The sequence below is a fragment of the Castor canadensis genome, chromosome 15, assembly GCF_047511655.1.
Source record: "Castor canadensis chromosome 15, mCasCan1.hap1v2, whole genome shotgun sequence".
Lineage (NCBI taxonomy): Eukaryota > Metazoa > Chordata > Mammalia > Rodentia > Castoridae > Castor > Castor canadensis.
Window position 1 is genome coordinate 32761265 of NC_133400.1, and position 24656 is coordinate 32785920.

The 24656-nt window shown below is 38.4% G+C and overlaps 1 protein-coding gene across 2 annotated transcripts in view; it reads left to right on the top strand.

The window, feature by feature from the left end:
• Positions 1 to 24656, top strand: part of Tox3 (TOX high mobility group box family member 3) — a 105371-nt gene that overhangs the window by 40259 nt on the left and 40456 nt on the right. The gene's annotated exons all lie outside the window — the stretch shown is intronic.

A 24656-nucleotide genomic window follows, 5' to 3' on the forward strand; every position in this document is an offset into this window, starting at 1 on the left:
ATTTGGAAGTTGGGGGAAAAGGTTATATAGAATTTTCTCTAGAAGCCTATTAAGGCCGTTTAAATATTAAACTTATTAAATATTACCTTTCTCCCATGAAGTGTTAGAAGATTTAGACTGTATTTTAATTTGGAAACTAAGATAAAAATTTGTCACCCCCCCCCCCATTCCTTTCATTCTTCCATTTGCTCACTCACAGTGGGTATCTGCATAGGCTGGTGTGGAGCTGGCTGTTTTGTGATATCATGGACCGTGAGCTAGAGTGTGTGGTAGGTTGGGTTATTCTGACTATGCTAAGTGCTCTAGGCATACTCATGTGTCCAGTCCTCACAGTGAGTGACCGTATGAGGTAAGGACAGTTATCATCTTGATCTTACTAGTGAGGAAACTGTCACCGAGAGTCACACACCTATTCTGGAACCCAGCCCTGTTTGACCTCATAGCCCAAGACTGGCTCTTCATCCTGTGTTTGTATACTTTTCATATTTCTTTAATGAACAAGCTTAATTTTCATGATGAAAGAACCCGAATAAACTTCATCTTTAAAAAAAATAGTTACAAATAATAATTTAAACTGGGGTCAGTAAACTGGCTCATGGATGATTGTCTGTTTTTGTAAATAAAGTTTTATTGGAACATAGCTACACTCATTCACTTATACATTGTCTGTTGCCTGTGATTGCTTTCATATTAGGGGTTCAGTTGTTGGAAAATACCCATGATCCACAGAGCCTGAAATCTTTAGTATTTGGTCCTTTAAGAAAAAGTTGGCTGACTTCCGATTTAAAGTCGTATGTGAAAATGCATTATTATTACGACAATTATATCAACAAGCCAAAATTATACTTAATGTAAGAAGCATTATTATTTGACACTTTTAAAATTCCCCAAAACTGAGTTTTGAGATCCAGTCTTCATTCTTAAGTTGGTCTTTAAAAAATAATTTGTAATATTGAAAAATAATTCCTCCACTCTTAAATTTTTTTTATTATCATATTATTGTTATACTGGGGGTACATTGTGCCATTTACAAAAGTTCTTACAATGTATCATAGTTGAATTCACCCCCTCCATTGTTCTCCTTTATTAAGTTTTGTTAAAAGTTACATTGGAGAGAACTTTCTGAAAGTCTTCATTCTGACTACAAATTAAAACAACTTTATTGCTTTTTATTAGATGTGGCAGCCTGGATCAATGGTAATTTTCCTTCTTTGCTATTGAAATGTTTTCTCAATCTGTGCTTTTTGTTGAAAATAGACTTTTACATTTTGATGGGAAATTGTTTCCTTTTCTGGAAGACCCATTCTTACAGGTTTGACTCACATAATATTTATTGCTGTATATTGCTGGAAACTGAATTTCTAGCTGACATAAAAGGAAAGACATCTTAGAAATGGAGATATAACTGGAGGCATGGAAGGGTGTGGATTTTTCTACCCACGTTAGATTTTTCTTGTCCTTCAGAACCTTCTTACTGAGTGGCAGTGGCTTTTATTCTGTGGTCCTGACATTGCATGCAGCCTGGTGAATAGTAGATGCTTGGGAAATGCTTCTGTCTACTGTGGGTGTGGGAGGGAACTTCCACAAAGAAATGGAGTTGCAAAGCCTCAGAAACCATGTGTTGCTCAGCCACTTGAGGGAAACATGGCTTCTTTCTCCCTTACTCATGTTATCTGGTAGGTATTTAAATTATAGGAAACTGATACCATCCATCCCTCTTCTGTTGCTTCCTCCTTTTAGGTAATTGTGGGGTGGCTAAGAGTCCACATATGCTACCCAAGAAGGACAGCAGAGTTGGTGGCATAGTTACAGATCAATCTAGGTAAGAACAGTTGTGAAAAGGAATCTCTTTAAATCAGTGGCAGAGGTTTCCCAGATATGGAGTGGACCATACCTTGGGGAGTAAAACTGAGGATTAGAGAAGAAAATAATAATAATTCTGTTTTCTGTTGCTTTTTAAAAAGTTACCATTTTTTGGTATGTTTTGAAATAGGCATAGTATATCAGGGTGGTGGTAATTGTGCATATAATTTACAAATGAATAAGCCTGTGTATGTTGGAGGTGGAGACTCATAATTCTAGAAGACAGTTCAGTAGTTCAGAGTAGGCCAAGGTCCTCAGTTTATTCCTCTGCAAAATGGACATAGTGATTTTACCATTCTCATTGATGGTTGTAGGAGTTAATGAACATGAAAAGTACTTTGAGCTGTCTTTGGAATGTGGTGATATGCAAGTATTATTTATTACTGTTTGCATGAAAATCTTTAGTAGAGGTATGAAATTAAAAACAACCAGAAACTACTTTGAAAAAGATTTAAGATTGCAGAATCAAATAATTCTTAGTTTGAGTCCAGGCTTTCTTATTATGACTGTGGACAAGTTACTTAACCTCTTTGAGCATTGATTCCTTAGCTGTAAATGGGAATGGTAAAAATAATAGTATATTTCATTGACTCTGGCACATATTTTTTCACATTTTAACATGTTTATAATTGGATTATATCTTATGATCAGTGATTTCATGGATTTTATGAAATCAGGTATTTCTACTGTTGATCTGAAGGATAAATGAGATGATTCATGGGAAGTGGTTGTTAGAATGCCTTGCATATAGAAGGTGCTAAAAATATTAGCTGTTATTATTATTAAGGTAGGGAATTGAGAAGGCAAAATGGAATGACAGTAGTCAGGGTTTGGAGATCAGCCCTTGATACCCAGTACAATTATAAATTTATTATGGATCTCATAACTCTTGGAAATACTCCTTTGTACCCAGCTTGAGAAGCATGGCAGCCTTTGTTGTCTCCAAACATGGCTTGAGGCATCACTTGGTGATGCTGTTGGTGAAGCAGTACCCGTGCCATCAGCAGCACAGTGCTGGTTGGTCATAAGTCTGTGCCTCATCTGTGCTGAGGACATGACGTGTGCAGAATACACCTGCTTCCTTTATATACTTCTTGGTTTTTGTTTGCCACATAGTACTGCCTTTTCTAATAATGGAAATGTGTAATGACATAAAGGAAATGTTCAGGTAGAGACAGGGTGAAATATGTGATCTGACTTCTTTAGCTGAGTGATCATAGTAAGTTTTTTGTTTTTACTCAGTTAAATCTGGTATAATTTTTTTTAATGTCGAAAGAAAACTATGATCAGCAATCCCCTTTCCAGTACTAGAATGCCCTGTCTCTGCAGAGCTGGGAAACTTCTGGCCAGTATACACACATTGCTCGTTACATTGGGTCAGAAGCAGTGACAGTTGTCACTTTACTCAAGTGGATCTTGTGATCAGTTCAGAGATTGATGCTTGTCATGGTTTTTCATTTTTCTCAGGTTGGAGACTTAGAATGTGGTGGGGAACTGCCTTGGAAAGTGTTTGTGTAAAGGGCCTTGCATACTTTCCTTGCACTTGGGGTGGCAGTGGAGCTGTTCAGTGTCTTCTCTACTCACTCCATACTTGTCTGCATTTGAAGCCAGAGGGAAAGCATTTCAGTCAAGTAGAACCATGGAGTCCAGGTGTGTATGCACGGTTCTTCCAGCTGAGTATTCTGAGGTGGAGGGTCACAGTCTCCTCCTACTAGAGAGGAGGTTGACTAGAGATCATTGCAACAAGGTTTAGCATCCTTGTTAGTTGGGATGAGGGCTGAGGATCCTTTCCAAAATCTCAGGCATTTTACTTCTCATCTCATTTATTGTGGATTGTGGATTTGTACTGTCAGTCTGGTCCTAAACATCAGATTCTAGAAGTGATCAATTCTTCATGCTATCCCTACCATCAGCTTATTTCTGGTTTTGTTTCGGAGTCAGAAGATCTTGCATTAATACTACTACACTTGAACACCACTTTAGTTAATATTATGGGTATCTGGAACACACACCATGAAGAAAAACAAAAGGAGTATCTCTCCATTTATTTGTAAGGACTGGGTTTTGCAGGTTGTTTTGAAGTAAATGCTGCCTGGCTTCATTTGAGCAGCTGTCAGCATCACTAAGACTGGCGTGGAGCACCTAATTCCCTTCTGTTACTTACTGGCTTTTTAATTTTTCCCCTGTGATCATAGTTATAAAACCCAATTTCCAGGGGGTCTTGTGAATCATATTAGTAGCTTTGTGTTATAATAGCAATTTTATATTGCTTTGGTATTCATTTTCACTATTATGGAATAATCAAATCAGCACCTCTCTTATTATGCTGTTGAAATAGAAAATAATGGGACTGAAATGTAAAACTGCTAATGTGATGAAACTTGCTCATTGTGTTAGGGTAAGAATGTCCTCCTTTCTTGTTCCAGCTCACTTGAAACTGTGATTGAGGACGGAAATGTAAGGCATTTCTATTTCTGTGATAAGGCCCTGCATACATTCTTCATTTGAATACATAATTGTCTTTTGATGGCTCGGGGGTGCTTATTTGTGCACTTGGAGGTCTTCCCTGCCACCATGGCGATGTACTGGCAGGAGGGATGTAGCACGGACCGCTTTTGTACCATGGTTCCCTTTTAATCATGAGTAATATTTAGCATCTCTTTGCTTCCAGAGGAATTGGAGCACTGTCTCCCTAGCTCATCAAGGCCTTCATCTACTTTGTTGGTTTTTTTAAAACATGAAGAACACATTTAGGCTACATCGTTAGAGAGAACCACAGCCTCCTGAAGGTTCTGATTTGACAGGGATGTTGGGAGGCAGGTCAAGTGACTGCCTAATGAAGATGAATGAAGAAAATTGCTGGTACCAGGATCATGCAGGGGCTCCCAGCCCAGGTTGTTGGAAGTGTGATGGAATCTCATCGCTTCATTTATCAGTGTCATATTTGGGCTAAAAGTGAGCAGTATTGTTCTCATTTCTCCCAGATGGATAGGTCAACTTTAATATTTATTGCTCTTGTAGAACATTTGTTTGATGTATTTCCATTAGCTAGGCAATGATAGAAAAGCAGTGGAGAGAAACATAAAACAGTTCCCCTATTCACTTGAAATACAGCGTACACTAATGTGGAACTACGGCTCCAAGTGCCATTGATTTTCCCCCCTTTTGGTTGATGACATGATTGTGTATATTAAAGATTACCATGAAAATAATGGGGAAGCAGCATGAATGTAATACATACTGAGAGCAGCTGGTGGTATATAAATTGTGTTGTCATTTGATTTTCATGATTTGGTCATATAATTGGTGAATTTCTCTTGGCCGTCTATTAAATTCTTCGCCCAATATCATGTTTTAGAATGTGGCATAGATTGCATCATCCTCTGGGTTCTACAGTGAATTTCAATAAAGCTAGAATTGTCTTCACTTTAGAGAGCAAATTGTCTTCAGTTGCTGAATAATGTTGATTTTTTTTCTATATATCTTTGTGGGAACAAATACCTTGTTATGGAAAGTATTTTCCCATATGTTTTGAATATATTAAAGATAAGATCCTAAACATTCAGAAAGATTGGCTGTGCGAGGACAGGGAGCCTCTGATTTATTAGCTGATGTTCACATTTCGCAGTAATCTAAATGTTGGACTATTATTTTATATGGTGGAACAAAACTAGCTTTTTGTGAGGTAGGTGTTGTCTTAAGTGCAAAGCAAACATCCTAGCCATATGTTTCTATAATTTAAATTAATTTGGTACAGTCATACTGTTAATCTTTAGTGACTTGTTGATTGGCATTTTGCAGACATATTTCTGGAAGGCTCCCAATACCATTTTCTGCAGCCTTTCTGGCAGTAGCAAAGAGCAACATTTCCACAAATTGGAATCTTGTACAGCACTGGGAAGCGAGCCAAGATTTAAATTAGACAATAACCTCTGCTCTGTATATAGCTTCTATTCTTCAGCTGTAGGCAGAGTGATTTGTTTAATACAGTCAGCCCTGTAGCATATAATAGACTGATATATGAGTCACTCCTTGGCAATGTGTGTTTCTTAAATTTATATAGATTGAACAACTGGTTGGTAATGTACTTAGTTACAGTTGTACAAACAATAACTATTAGCAAGACTGAAAGAGGCCTGTAAGGGTGGCACTGGGCTGCTGGTTGTGAGTTCTGACCTATTACTGATTTTTAGAATAATTCCCCTTTTGAGGCTAAGGGAGACTTTAGTTCATAAACATGAGTGTGCTTTTTTAGCAAAGTAGCCATAAAAGTTTTATGTTACAGTTTTCTGTTTCTCATTTTCTGTTTGTTTAAAATTGAATTGGCAGAGCCTAATTTGCTCCAAAAATTAAAATTAACATCAGTGTACATTTGGGGCAAGATAATTTGATGATGGGTTTTTTTTTTGTGTGATGTGTGTTTTAAACGTTTTCTGTATCTTTTTAAAGAACATTGGTATAGATACGTATTCTAATTTTTTTTTCCAGGTTAGACTGTGTCGCTGGCATTAGCTGTTCATAGGTTGAAAGAGATCTTTCTGAACAACAAAGATCTTTTCTTAAGGGAAAAGATTGTGTTCCAAGTTCAGTTCATGTTTATTTAAAAGATTAAAATCATTAGAGCAGATCTCACTTTTTTGTCCAAAAGAAAATTGATTTTGCTTCCCATAAAAGTGGGATCTGAAAGAGAATATTCAGGAATACGCAAAGAGAGGCGATGAAAAGCTGCTTGTGCAGCTGAACAAAGCAATTCTGCTTTTACTGCTGAGCATTTACTCAGCCTTGGTGTGAAAATTTCTGAACGGAATTGTCACCTGTCTTTAGAAAGTATTTCTTTTGTAAGGCAAAGGGGATCATTTTGATCTGAAATGTTTTAATGGTTTTTATTTTTAAACCTGTGCCAACTGGAGCGTTTATAAAATAATGTATCCTGTAAATATTGAACAATACAAAGACATCTTTCATAACAGTTATAGTATATTGCGTGTGCTCAGTGGAAGTCAAGCAGTAGTTAGTAACAAATGATATGCCAAACAAAAATTATTATTGCAAGTGTAACCTGGTATAATGCAGTGCCTTATCTGGAAGTGTCAACTTGATAGAAGCCAACTCTTTGTCTTTTAAAGTTAAGCTCTTGTTTGCCCTCAGTTAATTCTGTCTCCCAAAGGCTCATTTGAATTGCATAAAGGATAATCTGCTTGACAGTTTTATACATTTAAACAATCTTGATTATATGGTATTTTACATGTGTTTTAAACTCCCAGTTACTATTTTATGTTGGCTTTTAAGTCTTTAGTCAGAAAAGAATGTGAGAAACTGATAGGTAGAATTTGATAGTCTTTTGTGAACAACATTTAATAAAAATGCATATAGCAGCTCTTTCCTTGCTCTGTGGTTCATGATGGTCATACTTGATCATTGATGGTGGGGTGGAGGTACTTTACAAAATCGCTCCTATAGAATTCTGGTGAGAATTAATGAGAGAAAATGTAATATTCAAGTTTCACTGTACAGAGGTAAATCTATAGACAATCCTCCATCCCCCCTGACTTAATTTGGTAATTTCTGGATGAATTTTGATTCAGAATCAGTGCCCCGGTGTAAGATTTTAGAAGTATCTCTGTGTTAGCTGTGCTGTGGAAGGGCGTGGGTGTGTAAGTATTCACACTCTGGGTAATTAAGAGCTTAGCATGTGATATCAGACTAGCTTCAAATCCTCTATCCACCACAGGTACATATGCTGTGTGATTTTTAAACAAGATATTAAGCCTTGCTGAGAATCTGTACCTCTAAACAGGAGGGAAAATAATATTTTTCCCATAGGACCTTGAGCAAGATAAAATGTACTGAAATGCCAACAAATGTGATATTGTTAGGGTCTATCCATTCAGCACTTTAGGGCTATCACCCAGAATGATAACTTTAGTACTTATGTTCCTTATGCTGGCAAATTACTTGATAATCATTAGTGGAAAGTCATGTGGCAATTCCCCGTATCTTCCAAGAATTTTAAAGGAATTCTACAGCAAACATAAGGTATCAAGGAAATGCATCTTGAGGGGATAGAAAACTCCTCTCTGACACTGGCTGGTGCTGATACCCCCATATTCAGCAGCAGTAGTATACCATTTTATATGTTAGGAAACAGGGTATCAGAAAATGTAAGGAGCTTGTAAAGAGCTTATTCCCCAATGGTGAGTGGGATTTGAACACTTTGTGTCTGGACTGCATACCCGTGCCCCTTTCAGCTACTACAGGCAGTACCCTTGCTTTTAGTAGGATAACTTTTCCATAGAGAAGACTCCCTAAGTGAGCTGGTTCAACTGCATTGGACATTTCACATCACCTCTTGTACCCACTGGCTTACAGCAGAGGCAGAATGGTTTGTTGCAGGAAAGGAAGCAAACTGAAAAAAACTGTCCTCCAGTATCCTCTAATCAGGTGGTGAGGTAACTGCCTTTGATGTAAGAGTGCTGGGTAAATATTGATTGATGGAAAGATTGAGTGATGCAAACCAGAGGCAAGCAAGAGTAATATAATATGGATAAGTGTTGAGAGGAGGAATCTTGAGTGGAAGTTTTTATTAAAGAGATGGACTTGATCAGATGTGAAGGACAAGAAGGATACAGAATGATCTAAGGAGTGTAGAACTATTGAAATGGCCTCACAAGTAGGGGTGGAAATGAGTGAATAAGAGATGGTGGCTCAAAGTAGACTATGAGCTGTAGCAAATAATGATGTAAACATATACAAGTGTATTTCTTGTTCACTTACATGGTTCAAGATTGTTTGGTTGGCAGTAGAGGAAGGACTGAGGCTTATGGAGATTCTGTCATCTTTTTTTAAGTGCCAGTACCCAGCTAGGGTGGAAGTTAGAGAAGATGCACCTGCTTTTCACCTGCATTGGCCCCAAAGTGAGACTCATCATTCTGTTCACATTCACACATGAGTGCTGGTTGCCTGGTCCCACTAACATGCAAGGGCTTTGGAAACAGACTTAGAAAATAATTTGCTCTACCTACCACAAATGACAAGCAGATTTGTTTGCCAGAATTAGGGGGTCCTTTGGAGAGTTGGAAGAGGTGATGATTAAATTAGTCTTAGAATTGTGGGTGAAAGGGTTACAGGGGAGTTTTGAATTGTGAGCCAGAGAATATCTGTTTTCCTAAGATATAAGATGGAAACCTTTCAATATCGGTGAAGATAAATGTGTTAAGAGCATGAGCCCACGGGGAGAATTACAAACAAAGAAGTGTCTCACACACTGACATTGAATGTAAGGAGTGAGGAATGGTCTGGCTAATTATGATTAAATGGATCGGAGTTGGGGAAATAATTTTTCCAGGTAGAGCAGGGGGCTTTGTAGGAAAGGTAGGTTTTCAAAAAGGTAGAGGCAAAGGCCGTTTTGGTGAGAAGACATGTTTTCTAAGTGAGACAACATTTAGCAAGATTCTTAGATGGACTGGAATAAAAATAAAGAAAACACCAAGGAAATTTTCCTATGAGAAAAAAGAAGGGTTAAGGAGGACAAACAAGAGTATTTAGGCTTGTCAAATATTTATAACCAATTGTCTCTCTTTCTTTTGCCAGTAGGTAATTCTTTTCAGATGATACTTGGTATAAAATGTGCTTTATCGCTTTTCATCAATCTGTAGTTTATTTATCCATTTACTTTTTAACCTCTCCTGGGAACTCACCATTACTACTTTCATTTTATGGTCCAATTTGTGGATATGCTGAACTTGAATAAAAATTGTAGCTCTCCCTTTTCTAAGGAGCTGGTCTTTGAGAGGGAGAGGGTTGATATGTATGTGGGTATATGATTGAGTGTGTGAGTATGGGAGTGTGGATATGCTTCTATGCATATGACAGTCCAAGGATCAATATTTCTAAATGTTATCTTACATCTGTTTCTCACTAACACAAGTTGTTTTGAAATGCAGTTGTAGACATCCTGTCCCTTTATCCTAGTTGTAAGTCACTGGTTCTGGATACCTATTCCTTCTTCAGTACTGGGGCTGATCACATGTATGAGTGTGAGCAGAGGGAAACTCAGATCTGTCCACTCTTTCTGAGTTCAGTGAAGTACAAAGTACATGTTTGTTTCACTTGTGAATATGAAAGGGGATAGACCCACCTGTTTTGCCTTCAGAAAAATTCTTTTGATCTGACGTTCTCAGAAGGAAAGCTGGGTGAATTTTTTTTCAGTTGGGTTCTCTGATCTATATTGTGCCACTCGTGAAAACAGAATAGAGTTGAAAGAGTCTTGTGTTGAGGGGGAAAAATATAGGTGCATCTTATCATCCTGCAAATCAGAAGCAAAGATTGGGCCTTTTCTTTTTCTCATCATGTCCAAATACACCTGGTAACATTTGGTGCCCTGACTCTTGGCAAAGGGAAGAGAGTGCCTTCATTTTGATTGGCCATCTGTCTCAGGTCCCAGATACAGTAGGAAAATTTAGTTTCTCATGAACATTCTACATAACCTAAAGGGTATATTTATTTGTAGTTGTAAAAGTAACTAATAACAAAACATCATTAAAAAGTTCCCAAAATATTGCAAAGTAATTTGATACTAAAGTTCATTGAGCACACTCATTTTGAGAGATTTATTAGGTCAGGAACAACTGAAGGAGTCATGTTTCAAAGTCAGCCTTTCAGATAGAAGTCCTTCAAAAGCCAATTGCTTCTTATTTCTCCCAGTAGTGTGGTATATAGCTCTGAGCATGGCTTGGTGTGTGGCTATAAGTGCTTTGTTTCTTAAGAAGTAGAAGCTTTCAGAAAACTTATAATAGGATGTCGAAATATATTGATGCACTGTTTTCTTATCTTTAATGTAAAATTCCAACCAAAGTGTTTACACTCCAATTTCCCTTTCCTGAGGATGGAGATAACAGTGTTCATGACCTTACAGTGTTAGTTCTTCATCATGAGAAAATATTTATTTAGCACATCCATGTCCCATGTAGTATGCCCAATAACGTGAACAAGAGTGAGAAAAAAAGGGACATAATTCCTTTGTGATATTTATAGTCAATGGGTAGGGCAAATAGGTCAGTTAAATAATTACCCAAATATGTTCAAAATTTTAGCTCCTAAGATTAAACAAGATATGCATACCAGCATATCTTAGTATTCAGAAAGTATGAACTATTGTTTTATGTATTATATAATAAATTCTTTTCTGATGACATAACCAAAGGAAGAAAACATTGTTTTCACTTATCGAGCACAAATTTGAGAGGATACCATTAGCTGTGCAATCAGATGATGTGTGTGCTGTGTGTGTGTGTATATGGGGTGGACTTTCACCCTTATCAACGAGAAAGATAAAGAAACCAACCATCTTCCAGTGAGGAGGCGCCTGGATGTCATTGATAGCAAGGCATGGGGTAAGCAAGGTCTCATAATTGGGCAGTCAGTGGAAAGTTACTGAACCAAAAAGTGGTGAAGGATCAGGAAATAGAGGCAAAAAGTTTGACTGTGAGAAAGGGGAATAGAGCTGGGTAGAAATGTGGTGTCAATCTTCAAAGGGGTTTTTTCCCCTAGGAAAGAAAAGAATTTGTAATCAGTAGGCCATGGGTTACCTTTAAAGGATTTTAAGCCTGATAGCAACAGACATGATCAGATTTCCATTTTTGAAGGTTAAACCTACTAAGAGTTGACCTAATAAATTATCCTGTAGCCATGCTATGGCATACTGTGTAACTACTAAAATTCATATCTTAGAAGGTCATGGTGAGGAAAATGGTTGCAGAATGTCTTTTAGTTCAGAGAGAGAGAAAGAGGGAGATATTAAACAAAAATATTAAAATATTGAGTGCTTATATTGAGGGTGGGACAAAAATGCTTTTATGTTAGTCCTCAAGCTTTTCAGTACTATCCATTTTTTATAATGCAATAAATGTTATTTATAAGATAAATTGAAAGAAAAACTAACTTCAGTTGCAATGTGGAGGATGGGTTAGAAGAAGAGAAGATGGAATCTGGGGGTGGGTTGGGGTTAGCCATTAGAAAGGAATGGAGGAGCCCTGTAATCCAAGCACTTGGAGGCTAAGGCAGGAGGATTGATTGTTCAAGGCCAGTCTCAGCTACATAATGAGACAAAACAAAGCAAAGGAAAACAGACAAAAGAAAAAAGAAAAGAAAAGAAAAAAAAAAAGGAATGAAAGACGTTTGTGAGGTTGGAAGAAATGAATGACTATGTGCAGGATGAGAGAGGATCAAATGTGGCTTAGGGTGGGACATTTAATAAACAGTATTTGGCTACTTGAGGGGAACATGTCCAGGATTGATTAAAAACGAGCTCTGCATGAACTGAAGTTGCTGGTAAGACAGCAATATTTAGGAGTTGGAAGTTTATGGTCTAGGCTAATGAAAGTGAAGTAGACTGGCCAGTGCTATTGTTGACTGATGCATCCGGAGGTGATGCATTATCCGAGTTTGTGTAAAGAAACTAAGAAATGTTCAGGGGTAAGAACTGTGACCTAGAGAGCTATTTCCATATGAAGACAGTCTTTCAAAAAGGAAATGATTGAATGTCTGAGGAAAAGTGGTCATCTGACACAGAGATATGATGGGGAAGGTATCCATGGGGTTCGGTAGTTAGGCATTCATGGTAGACTTAATGATAGCAGCTCATTAAGTAAAGGGAAGTGGGTGGTAGGAGGCTTAAGGAGTGAAGGACAGCTCAAGTAGTGGAGAGTGGAAGCAAAAAGGGGCTCAGTGGAGCTGAGGGAGCGAGTTGAGAGATGAACTTGAGAGGAATTCAGAGATTTTTACTGCCCTGCACTTAAGGATGAGTGGGGTTTGAACATTTTGATAAGTCAAAGGAGGAAACAGTGGAGTAGGGCAAGTTGGAGAACCAAGTGAGAGGTGAATTTATGGAGCTAAATCTAGAGGGCGGTGCGACATAGAGACCAGGTGGAAGAATGTATTTTCCTGATGAAGAATGACAGTTGAGGAATTCCATACCTCGTGGCCTGTGTTTTCTCTGTGAGGGACAAAGCTCTTTAGAGGAGCAGGTGGGGGTTGGGGGCAAGAGCTTGAGGGGAGAGGTAAAGGCCTGTACTTGGCCACAGAGAACTGGCACAGGAAAGAGTTATGAAGGCTTGCTGTGTGTTTGGAGGGGCTCTCTTGAGGTCAGAGACCTAATAATGAGATAGCACCTGGAGGGAGATACCTATTTTTGTATGTATGTATGTTCGTATGTATGTTTGTGTCTCTGAATATAGATTCAGGACACATTTGTTGAATAAATGAGTCAATCTTTGTAGAATTGCAAACAATTTTATTTTTGTCTACTTCCTGGAACACAAGTAATATAATGTCAAGATTTGAACCCCCTTTCCTTGTTGTGTTTTACTTTGTGTGACTTCATTTTCTTTTTCACAGTTGGTATTTCCTCTTTCAGTTGAAAAAAAGAAAGTTCATGCAAGAATGAAAAATTAAATCCAAATTTATTATGACTGTTCAATGGATGACGCAAAAGAGTCATAAGGGGCCTTAGGAGGCTTCTAGTATATTGGCGGGAGAGAGCATAGGAAGAATTACCTATGACCAGCACAGGCTGAGTGTCATAAAAGACCTGGATTGGAAGAGAGCTGAGAAAATTCCAAAGAATGGGACAGCCAGTCTGGTGGCCTGAGCTGAGAAAGAGTCCTACAGTAGAGGAGATGGCTTATACTGAACCTGTGATGAATGCATGGACTCTACAGGAGGCCACAGAGGTGTGTTGTGATGGGGATGGGAAGAAGAAGCATTTGGGGAAATATGGCTTGTGTTCAAGAACTAAACCAAACACCAGGCTACATGTGCCACAGATCCCATGTGGAAAGGACTCTCAGCGAGTTGAAGAGTCTGAGGTTTGAGCACTGGGAAGTTCACCTTTTGCTCCATTAAGATGGAGCTGACAGGACTGTGGGTGAAAAGAGAAAACATTCATTGTGGGTAGATTTTATTCTTTACGCATATCAGAATCTGGAGGAAAGTCTCTTTTTCCCTTTTTGTTCAATCTTTGATTCCAAAAACTGTGTAGGAATTTATATTTCTTTATAGACAAAAGTATCAGTTTTAAAGTGCCCCAACATCAATAGTTAACAAAACCAAACTGCTTCCTGAGAAATGGTTTCAAATTTTATTAGAAATAGCCCCAAATTTCTAGTTCATATTTAATGCATTTTAATACATTAACTTTAACTGCAAAACCCAGCTTGATTCTTGTTTTTTCCACCCCCTGTGGTACCGGGGTTTGAACTCAGGCCTCAGGATTGCTAGGCAGGTGCTCTACCACTTGAGCCACTCCACCAGCCCTGATTCTCTTGTTTATAAAGCCATATTGAGAAGACTTGAGACAATGGAAATTTCAGGCTTACACATTTGTTGTCCCAAAGATAGAAGGAATCCTTTAACCCTGTTTCTTTTAGTAGATGTCATTTTCTTACCAACACATCCCAATAATACCTCATACCTAAAGGATGTGCAGGTGCAAAGTTGGGGATGGAAGGTGTTTCTTGCTCAAGATGGGTGTGTTGAATTTTTAATTGTCTCTGTTTTAAAATTATTAAGTCTTGAAGTAAAGTTAGTATGTTACCTTACAATATACAGCATTTCCAAGCTGAGTATTGGAAAAGCCTATTTTCCCCTTTGCCACCATTCACAATGAAATGGATGCCTTTTTCTTTCTTTTTTTGTCATCTGTGACTCAGCTGCTCTGGTGGCCCTTGACCTGTTGCTGATGGAGGAGGATGTGGAGTAGAGTAGTAGATGTGGATCTACGCTATGTGTATAGTTCTCAGACTCCAACAGTTTGTAGGGCATACAAATATTATCATCTCATTATGATCAAGGCCCTCGTACTAATCCTAGAAGATGTATCTTCTGCTTTATTATAAGAAAATCAAATTTTCCCATTTGTTCTAAGGGAATTTCTTTTATAGATTCTTTGGACTCTGTTTATCTACTGAGGGATAATTTATATGCTGAGGGAATTATGCTTATCATTTTTTCCTTATAACAAATTGAGTCATATGCTTTATGTTCACCATATTTTCTTTGCATACAAAATTCTTCCTTAGCCATAAGGAAGAACTGCACATCCACTTTTCTGTTCTCCCACCAAGAGTGGAGTTGAATATTTGTGTTCCTCTTGGACATGCTTCTGTGTAAGTGAATGACTATCTGACTTGTCTTCACAATCTCTTGATGGAAGTGGATATTGTCCCTCTTATATTTCCTTCTGTGATTTTGATGCATGGTAAAGTATCTTCAGTGTCATTAAATCCAACAGGTACATTTCAGCCCTCGAGTTTTTGCAGCATTCAGTGTTACTGATCACTGTCTCCTTACAGAAGCCTTCTCTTGATGTCAGGAATGTCACCCTTCCTAGGCTTTCCCTCCACATCTCTGTTCACTCTTCCTCAAGCTCCTTTGTTGCTTCAATGTCCTAGTCATTAAATACTGGAATTCCTCAGAGTTCTGCCTGAGGCTGCTTCTGGAGGGCCTAAATTCCCAATCCCATTCATGTTGATGGCTTCATTGAACACCTGTCCCTATGGGTCTTAAAAAGAGTCTCACATGAAAAAGTTTCTATTCCATTCCTTTCCCATGAACTGTAAACATCTCTTAGCACCTTAGCTCCAAAGCCTTTAAAATGTCCCTGCACCCCAAAGACTGATTCTGTTCTGCTTTCCTGTTTCCATGAATGGCATTGCCACACATCTAGTTTTCCAACCCCAAACCTAGACAACTGCCTTAACAGTGCCTTCTCTCTCACCCCTTTCAAGCTCTCATCAGGTTCATGGGAAACAGTCCTAAGAAAATCCCTGGGATCCAACCATGTCTTCACCTCCTGCATTTTCCTACCTTGCATCCTGACTCCACCTGAGCTCACACTCACCTCTAATCTTCCCTGTATACTTTCCTCTCTAGCCTATGGACACCCACTCTAACTCATTCTCCACACTTTACTGCAGAGTTTCACATTCACTGATTTGTGTTATCATTTTCTTGCTGTCTTATTTTCCAGCACTGGGTTAGGTGCTCCATGAAGCCAGGACCATCTTTTTGGTTCATGTTGTTGTGTGACTACTTTAGCAAACTTTTTAGCACGTAGGTGTTAACCAGAATATATGTGTTGTAAGAATGAGGAAATGAAGGTATACCAAATATCTGATTATTGCCATTTGTTATTTGCACAATTTGTGTTTATATATGATAGAGATTAAGGAAATCCTTCTTGAGCAGTTCCACTGTAAATATGTATTTTCCTGATGACAGAACTAGTAGGTACTAATTTTAGAAAGCATAGAGCATAGAAAAGCCAAAGAAGAAAACATTCATATAATTTCATGTTTTTGAGTCACAGTTTTTTATTTGACCATGACCATTTTGCTCTGTCATTCAAGTCACTTCAGAATCATTTAAAATAAAAACATGCTGGAGACATACAACTTTTCTAAAATGCTTATCTGGAATGTAAGAAAACTCTTAGAAAGGCCTTGTTTAGCTAAAGAAATTCCTCTCTAGTATTGGAGTTCATAAGGTTTGATAACGTTCAGGCCTCATTTAAAATATATTATCTTTTGTTTAGTGTCAAAACTGTGTTTTCTTCAGTAACTGCTGCTGTTTTATAAAACTCCATGTTTTATAAAAGTTCATCTGGACTCTTATAAGATTTCTCAAGGCCAACACAAGGATTCTTTGGTCAACATTTGTTACAAATCAGCACTGTTTATAGTTTCAGATGACCACATAAAGCTTTAGCTTCAGATTCTCCCTCTAGGAATTAAATCTTGTTTCTTGGTGAAGTTACTTTTCCTGTATTAAAAACTGCCCTGTGTGGTGGAGGAAGCAATGTCAGCCTTTTGCCCACTTGTTTTTCAGAGACACATGAGGTAAGATTGTAACTGTATAGTGCTGGAGTGGGATTGCCTCAGCTTTCGCCTTCCTCTCCCAGTCAAGAATTTGGCCTTAATAGAAGATAGCATGTGTTCTCTCACCGCTGGAAGATCTGTTTCCTCACGGAGAATTCTGATCTTGTCTGTTGAGAACTTCACTTTTCTGAGCACCTGTTTGATTTGTTTTTTCAGTTGTGTGTTGGGATATATAGTTTCACCTCTCTATTTAAACTCTTATTAAGGTCATTAAAATACCACAGCAAAATATTACAGGTGACATGTATCATTTCTGAGGGTGTGGTTTGTCAGTAAGGGTGTATTTTTGGTGAGGAGTGTTGAGTACAGTGAAGGAGCTGCTAATGGCCAGATGGACAGCCCTCATGGAATCTGTTACTAACCCCAGGGGCCCTGTTAGATGGGGTTTATTTTCAATATTAATCTTAATATGAAGGCAGCTGCAGTTCTTAAAAAATCATACCTCTAACTTATTTTTATTATGGCCAAAGTAATTTATAGATCAGCTTTATAGATGGGTTCTACTTTCCCCCTCAGTTATTAACCCACACTGTAGAATGTACGGTCATTTTTCCTGTGTGATATATATATATATATATATATATATATATATATAGCAATGAGAAATGATTCTTTTTGTTAGAAATACTAGAGTCACTGTAGGTTGATGATGTGTACTCTGTGTGGGAGTCACTGTAAATGCAAGTGAACCTTTTACTTAAGAGCCATGTAGTTGGCCGGTTTTTGGGTTTTTTTTTTTCCTAAACAAGAATTTCCTACTCCAATATGTTGTTTTAACCATGGCATATAAAGAGGATTAATAAGTTTTTAGATGGTATTCATGCTGTCTTGACCTGAAACACAGTCTTAACTGATGTTCCTGTGTGATTATTTTAAGATTTTTACATCTGCTTTTTTCCCCTTTCAGTTACTCTTTCATTGACAACTTGCTACAATTTGTTTAAGTACAGTTGAGTCACTCTTCTGGAATAGAATTTGGTTTTTGCTGAAGTGAGTAAAATTTTAGATATGATTTAAGAAGAGCTGCTTACAAATTGCTGTATAATCACATCTTTTTAAATTATGCAAGGAAATGGTAAGGTAATCTTGAATATATTAGTATACAATGACTGGGATCCCAAAAATAAAATGCCTCTGTTATTTAGGGATACTTAAATTCATGGTTATTTATATAAAATGCGAAAATAAACTTGAGCTACATACCAGATTAATATTGGCACCTTGACTGAGTTCCATTATTTGTCTTCAAAATTAATGCCAGCAACCCCTGCTTTGAAGGGATTTTATTTTATGGTTATATTTAAGAAATCAATAGCCTCGTACTCAAACTAATTAAAATATAGGCTTAGAAAAAGCCCTCCTCTAAAATAGATGTAACGTAAAATTCTTAAGTGGCAGATTTTGGAATTGTTGGTGGAGAGGAATGTGATTTCCCTTCCTCCTGCCTAAGACCTCATCAGAAGTGGATTTAAAGCCTCATGCTGAGTAAGAGTTTAGATAAACAAACATCACTGGCAAAATACAGAGAGTTTGTGCAAGCTATATGATCACCCATCTGGTAAAAAGTTGTCCCTATGGAATTTAAGTAATCATAAAATCACAGAAAAAAAATGTATGTAATCAAGATATTCTTGCAACATGAGCAAAAGCTCTTTACTACCATGCTGTAAAACACTAACCCTGATGTTTCGATAGCCAGAATAGAACCTGTGGCTTCCTAGGTTTCTGTAGTTTCTTACTAGTTATTTGAGAGTTGCTCTTAGAAATGCTAGGTGGGAATTAATAGACATTAATAAACCTTATGTAATCTTGTTTAGCTTAAATGATCATATATCATTCTACATTATATATGCTTTTAAACTTATCATTGATGATTTTTCAGTGAAGTAGACTTTAAGTCTTTGGTTTATCAAATATGATTAAGTCTGGAAAATAAACACATTAAGTCACTTATGATACTTCAGGAAGAATTTATAGGCTTATTGATCTTTTAAAAAGTATTAGCCTTAGAAGAACATGTTAAGCCATTTCTCTTTCTTGACTTAGCAGGGAAAAAAGCACAACTGGGTATTTATATTCATAGAAAGTTCCATAGCTAACAACCAACTCGTTGATCCACTTGTGAAAAACATTTAATCCTCCATTTCAGTCAATAATTTTATAAGTATTTATAAACATGCCCCTATTACCCATTTTAAGAAAGAACTGTAATTGTGTTTGAATAGAAGCAATAGTTCTGTAGTATTTCTTTTTAAGTACTCTAAAGTTAACCTTTTATTTATGCTTCCTATATGAATGGATCTTCAGGAGGGTTCTCAGTCTTCATGGAAAGTTTGAACGGGATGACTGCTTGTTGTGGGGGCTGCCCTGTACACTATAGGATGTTTAGCAACTGCCTGGCCTTTGCACTGGATCCCAGAAGCACCTTCTGGTTATGACAGTGGAAACTCCGGAGATATTCATCCTTCCCTGGGGAGTGTAACTTCCCTGGGTGAGAATCACTGATCTGTATACCTGTGTGTTACATCTGCATGTCTACAGTTTTATGTGCATCTATATGTTGGCATATTTGCTTTAGGTACCTGCACATAACTAGACTGCAGAGATCAAAGATGAAGACAATATAGGAAGTCATTGATGTTTTGATAGAATTCGTAGTAAACTAGAGGGACTGGTTTTAATGAGAGAACATGTTTCTGCCATTGGTTAGTAGAGTTTGGTTGCTGAACTAAAGACATTTTGTTAAAGGTTTTCATTTATAACTACTGAGGAACATTTTACTCAATTTGTTGTTTCTTTTTATATTTGAAATTCCATATTGTGCAAGAAGTAATGCCCAGAAGACTCAGTCGGGGTGTTCAGTGTGTCATGTCATTAGAGACTTCAGTTTGTTTTCAGCAGAAAGTCTCTAAGGTCCTCAATCATTTGATTGTAGCAAGAACTACAAAGTCTGGTAGTACAAGAAAAATAACTCAGATTTTATCTTATATGACTTTTCTATTTTGTTTTAAGGCTTTGGCAGTCTTTGGCGTAATAGCAATGGTTTACTTGACTTTGATGTGTACTAATGTGCATCATTTTATGAGAAATGAGAATAGCGAATGGCTTAGTAACACATTAAAGAAATAGCTTCACCCTCACTGAAGCTTCCAGTTGCAAGTGCCCCGGGGATGGATCCTGAGGCTGGTGCCTTGTCAGTTGAGGACTTACTGTGTCCTACCCAGGCCCTGGTGCTAAAAGGTCAGTGAGACATAGCTTCTGCCCTGAAGGAGTCCGACAGGGAGACAGATGCTGAAATAGATAGTTTTAACTCAGTGTAGAGAGATGCACAGGTTGCTTGGAGCTTGGAGGAGGAGAATTCAGTTCAGTCAGGAACTCAGTCAGGAGTGGGAACCAACCATGGATGGTTCCAAGGAGGTATTTATGAACATCTTTGAAGACGATACCTACTGTGCCATCAGTGGAACTACTTGTTATAAACTAACTCGTACTCAAGTTGTTATTCCTCCAGGTGCCACTAGAATTTATCATAGGATCACAGCCACTTCTAAACCCAGGGGATACTGCTAGTGTTGGAAATTTGCATGTGACTATCAGATTTTTTGGGCCATGAAGAAGGGATCTTTCTAATTCTTCTAGCAACATCAGACAAAGTAGCTCTCTTTGACAGCCGCTTTGAGCTGTCATTTCAGTCACTCTCACCAAAACCAAAACTAATCATCCACATTTTTTTTTTGAAATTTGCTGTTATTGTATAAGGATTCCCACTAAGGTGGCAAATACTATAGAATGTTCACAGGATTGGACAGCTTCTTTATCTTTTTTAAATCAGGGTTTTGCTCCATAGCCCAGGCCTACACTGGACCTACCTATGTTGCCCAGGCTGGCTTTAAATTTGTGATTCTCTTGTCTCAGTCTTATAATTACTGGGATTATAGGCATGTACCACCATGCCTGTCACAATATTACTCTTGTGGAAATTGTACTCTGAATTTCATCTTCTGCTGCTATGAACTGACCTTCCTTCCTGTGCTCAGAATTTCCCCAAGTACAAACATGTACAATTCTCCTTTTAGCTATAAACATGTTCAAACCTCCTGAAAGCATAGTCTACACAGCAGGCTTTGGTATCAACGTTTCCTCTGTCCTCTGCCAGTTAAGCATGCATCCTCATTTCTCGGTCTTCTGGGCCTGTGTCTATGACACCAGGCCTTTGTCCAAGTTATTTTCTTTTTTAGAGTATTCTTGTCTCCCAGGTAAGCTTCTGTACATCCTTCAAGACCCCACTGAAATGATTCCTTTTATTTGAAACCTTCTGCTGACTTTCTAGGGAGAGCACTTTGTAGATAACCCTACTGTGGCTCCTGCCATGTGGAGTCATATTTTTTTTCCCAGTTCTTTTTGGGTAGAAACCAGATCTTACTTTTTAAACCAATATCACATTGTAACTTTTATATAAAGGACTCCCAATAAAGATCACCTGAACTGTTTTGGTGACTCATTAATTTCCCCCAATTACTGAATTCTTTGTTTCCCAGGCTTCTCACCCACCTTTTTGACATTTCTTATTGCCTCTCCTATATGAGACTGTTTACTGGAGGCTTTGTACTGCTTCATTTCTCCTTCCACAGTCCATTCTTATAGACTTCTATTTGTTCTTCTTTAGAATTGAGGAAATAGAAGTTCAGAGTGGTAACATGTGCAACTTGCCTGACCATACCCAGCTTTAAGTAACAGCGCTAGGATTTGAACTTGGACCTTTCTGGCTCACACATTCATTCACAAATTCAGCACATATATACTGAGCTCCAGAGGAGACATCCCTGAACTATAGGAGGCCCTTATCATCATGGACTCTCTATTCCAGTTTGGGGGAAAGTCAGTCTGTGCTGAGTGACTTTATGTCTCTGATGGGATAGAAGGGAAAGACACCAAAGATGGAGTATGCATGTCATTTTAGCTGGGGAAGTTTCCCTGAAGAGGGCCATTGAGCAGAAACCTAGATTAAGTAAGGAGGGAGAAGAGAGTGGTGCAGGTGCAATGTCCCTAGAGAAGGGTCAGTCAGGGCAATGTGCCTGGGGCCTACTGGTGAGAGCAGCCCCCTCTTAGGAGGGAGTCTGGAGGAGGAGCCAACAGTCAGATTATGTAGGGACTTGTCACCCATGGAAAGAAGATTGCATTTTACTCTAAATATCATTAAGCAGTGAAAGTCTCCTGCTCTGTCACGTGAGCTGTAGCAGTTTGTAAAACAAGTAGGCTTGGTCTGTTTTGGTTTTTGCAAGGCTGGTTGAAATACTGCCTCGGTTATGAGTACAGATTGAAAAGGTGACTTTATGCACTAGCCCATTTAATCCTCAAAGCCTCATGGTGAGACAAATGCCACGGAGGTTAAATTACCTGTGCACAAGTGCACAGCTGCCAGCATAAGCTGGGATTTTGAGCTTGTCCTTAAGACAAATTAGGCAACTGGCTTCCTGTCCTATAACTAGTTTGATGTAATTAGAATTCTAAGCCTTACTTTGTCCGGTGGTAAAATGCTCTCAGTCTTGTCTTCTTCCTGTTGTCCCTGCCTGGTCTGGATACTTGTACCCACATGCCAGCTTCAGAATGTTCCTGATCTTTCTCAGACTATTGAGTTGCTCACATGTAGATTTTATGTATCTTTCTGTCTCTTCCCTCTAATAAAATCCTTCATAGACCTTCCTATTGAAGATATTTCAGAATATTAACATTGACCTGAATCTGGCTGCCTCCCATCTTCCCTGCTGCTGAGGCCAGACAGCTAATCTTGGAGTAAATCCTGTGCACAACTAGGCCTGTAGCTTTGCCCACCCTATCTTCTTGCCTCCTGCCTTCTTCCTGTGTTCAAGACTTGGTCCTATAAACAGCCATTCCTTTTTGATTTGTTCTTTGGTCCTTACGTTGATACATTGTTCCATCATCCCAACCAAGTTGTCACCCCTTAAAAGCAGCAATCACATCTCCTTCTCTACGTCTACAGAGAATATATCCAATAGATCTCCAAGTATACCCAGTTAATTAGGATCTAATAGGTACTCAGTTGAATACTGACAAGGGTTTGGGGAGGAAGTGAGAGAGGTAACCATGTACAAGATGTGGTCACACAGCACAAGTGTTACTTTTGCCTCGGTGGTGGTGGTGGTGGTGGTGGTGTGTTTAAGGAAAACTACTCAAACTCTTCATATTCTATGACTGTTGATGAGGTTTGATTGACCAGTTCCAAAGATTCCAAAAATCTTAGTTTCCTCTCCCACTTGCATTTATGGTTTTGATATTAAACAAGTGTGTTTGAGTTTGAGAGGGTGTTTTATTTTTTTCTTTGCCGCTTTTAACACGTCCAGATGGTTATACGATTCACAGACTCAAATGTGTCCAGCTCATGAGAATCCAACGGCTTCTGTGTTTGAGTCACGTCCATATGTTCAGGCACCGTTGTTACTCGTGTGGGTCCTCACAACTTTTTAAAAACCCAATGTGCACTCCCTACTTCACCCAACATTGAATGTTCTTGGCTTTCCTCCCAGTGATGAGGGTCAGAGGGGGGTGGATGGTCACAAATGATGACATGTTCCTCTAAGTGAGAAGAGTGAAAGGAGAAAGAATAAATACTTGAGCCATGCCTTTATTGCTGTAAACAAATCAGCTTGTGTTAAGTCAGTTGCTTAGAGAAGTTTACTTTAAAAAATAAATTTGTACCTCATTGCTACTAGGCTAGTAGTTCTCAAATATTAGCATAACTGTAGAGATCCTGAGAAGCTGGGTTTACAAATATAGATACTGTAAGACTCCTTCTGCCTTAGAATTCTGGTACAGTAAATCCAGGGTGGGGATCAGGCAATGTGAACTTTGAACAAGCACCTGCTTATTCTCTGGTCCTCAGCACAGCACTTTGGGAAACTGATTTAGACTGGAGAGAATTTTAAAAAGGAAATATTTTAATTAGAAATCAGCTATCAGACCTAGTGGTTGGATCCTTGCCCCCACTGTCAACATTAGACTGTTCTCTCTTCAGTGTTTTGCCTGTAGGCCAGAGTCTGTGTTCACTGAAGTTTCTAATCAGTCATCTAAGGCACCCAGCCTCATAGCCACCACAGCCATGTAGGCCTCTGCATCTTTCATATCAAAAGGTCAGTGCATTTTCTTTTAATAGGTTTTTTATTTTTAATGGATACATGGTGATTGTATATATATTTACGGGGTACAGTGTGACTCTTCAATATGTGTATACCCTATGTAATGCTCAGGTCAGGGTAATCGGCATATCCATTATCTCAGTCATTTATCATTCCTTTGTGTTGGGAACATTCAAAATACTATTAGCTACTGTGAAATACAATTAATTGTTGTTAATTATAGTAATCCTACTGTGCTATAGAATTTTAAGTTATTTCCTCTGTCCAACTGCATAGTGAAATTTCTAACATTCTGCTAGCTAGATATCTCTAGAGTTTAAAATATTACTTTTATTAGAATATATGTCTTCCTATGTCCACATTTTGCCCATCGATGTGCTTGGGGAGTGATGATTGTGGTGGTGACTTGACTTCTTTCTTTCACTTGAATTTCAAGAGCTTATTCTGTGCCCTGATAGTAGAACCAGAGGGACCTGCCTAGAGGCTACTGTAGTGGTCCAGGAAGACTCTGGATTGGGTGGGTACAGGGGAGGTAGAGACAGGTGCTTCACTTTGGGTATAATTAGAAGAATAAGCCAACAGAATCTTCTGACAGTGTTATGGGGAAAAGGAGAGAAAGAGTGAAGTCAAGAATGACCTGGCCTGAGGCATGACACTTACTCAGCTCCCTATCAAAGGCCAAGGGGAAAACTGGGTGGTGAAAATG